We start from the raw sequence: 2,115 nt of genomic DNA, 5'->3' as shown, positions 1-2,115 counted from the left end.
GTGTGTGTGTGTGTGTCCTTTGCTAGTTGTTTTTGTTTTCTTTTGTAATTTGATTAACATGAGCTCAATTTCTTATTCAGTCATGGAACTGGGTGGGTGAAACAGGCAAACTTCAGCAGGGCTCAGGCAGCAAAGAGGTGCATTTATGATTGCCCAAAATGAGTGTTATTGTGCAGGTTCTTGTGAAAGAAAGCCAAAGTAATGAGGAGCACTGTGCATTTCTCATGAAGAAGTGAGGGAGGGCAGTGATGTCCAGTGCCACCAGGCAGTACAGAACCATTTGAAGTGCCCTGGAGGGTTGTACAAGCAGAGAATTTGCTGGAAGACAACCCTGGGCACCTCATGGCAATGGGGTGAGGCAGAGGAGCCGTAGCTGCACAGGCTTGGCAGCAAAGGGGGCCATCAAGTGCTGCACAAAGTGCTGAATTATGAGACAAGAATTTGGATTAGACATTTCCAGCACTCCTGTGACCACAGCTGCGAGCTCCAGCTGAGATGCAGACAAAACTCGCCAATTTCTTGGCAAGGAGCAGTAAGCAGCAGGGCTGTCTCTTCAAAAGATGCCTGGCAGTTTATCTTGAGGTGTCCAGTCAATGAGGCTAAGTCAACATTCAAGATGAAGGGGTTAGTGATCTCCCTTTTCTCCCCTCTGCGGGCCCAAAGTCCTCTCCTCTCTGATTTACGAGTTCCTGCTGGTTTCCAAATGGCCCCTGATCCTCCCTCTGAAATCTGAGATCCAAAGGGCCCTCCAGAAGCTTCTCCTTCACACTCAAGTGGAAAAATTAAAAAAAAAACAACAAATCTTCAAGATTCCTAGGGGATATTTTGTGACGAGCACCCTTGCATCCTATCCCCATCCATGTCAGCAGAGGAGAGTGACTGTGGATTATTGTCACACGTCTGATAGCAGCCCACAGGGAGCAAAGTTATCTCCATGTAATGTGGCACACACCAAAGCCACAGAAATGAGCTGGGTGAGATGTTTTGTCACCAGCAAAATGCCTGCACAGAACCCAGCCTGCACCAATCCCTTCCCTGCATCCTAGGAGAGACCTCATTCCCAGAAGGAGGAAGATTTCCTGGTCCAGTGAGGGGCAATCACAAAAAAAAATCAATCCAAAGTGAAATGCTCCTTCCATGGCTTCCAGTGAAACTTATTGCTTGTCATCCTCCTGACAGGTTCCTTCAGGATGTTCAAAGCCTGAGGGAAATTGGTGGTGTTTGGAATTTGGCAGGGGGAGGTGTGGTCTGTTTTGGGGGTATTTGCTGTGTTTTTTGTTGCACATTGGTCCTCACTATTTCTTCCACTGTCTTTGTGCAGATTGGAGCACGGTGCTGTGAGCTAGTGTGTAAATGTTTGTCAGCTGAGCAATGGAGGCTGATGTTTTTGGCAGGGGGGAAGTGGATGCCATGGCAGTGCTGTGTTTGAGACATCCCCCAGCTTCCTAAAGAGGTCTTTTCCCTGAGTTTTGAATTTCAGGTCAAGGCAGGGAAAACATTATTTCAGTAAATTCTATGTGATGCCCCGTGGGGACTTTGTGATGAGCCTTTCTGGGTCTCTGTGTCTTCCCCATGGGTGAGGTGAGGCGTCTGACATGGGCAGGACCTAGAGTCCTCTAAAATCCATAAAATACCGACAAACCCAGGACTGTGTGGCTTTCAGAAAGTCCTTGGCCAAACACCTTTGAATCTTGGGCATATTTGTAATTAACACAGCTGGAAACTCTGAGCTGTGGCTCCTAAAGAGTTTGAGGGACTTAGGCAAAAAGAAAAACATCTTGTTTTTGTGCATCAGGACAAACCTGGGGGTTGTGGCAGGAACCTGGTATCCCTTGTCCCCTGTCCATCAGCTGGATGTGCCCATTTCAGTTCTGTGGAAGAGGAACAGGTGACACCTGAGGGTGTGACTGGCTGGGGGTTTGTTCAAAACAAATCCCACCTTCTGCCCCAGAGCTCTCAAATTCAGTTTGCTGGAGTAAATTTATCCAGCGCTGACACAGTGTCAAGCAGCAACATTTTAAAAACAGATTCCACCCCTGCCATGGTGGTGGCTTTATCTCCCAAACCCTCGGTGCTGTGGGATCAGGAGAGCACTGAGGTCTTTATTTCGTTCTG

This window comes from Parus major, chromosome Z (genome assembly GCF_001522545.3).
Source record: "Parus major isolate Abel chromosome Z, Parus_major1.1, whole genome shotgun sequence".
In the NCBI taxonomy this organism is placed as follows: Eukaryota; Metazoa; Chordata; class Aves; order Passeriformes; family Paridae; genus Parus; species Parus major.
This window is presented reverse-complemented; position numbering follows the sequence as displayed.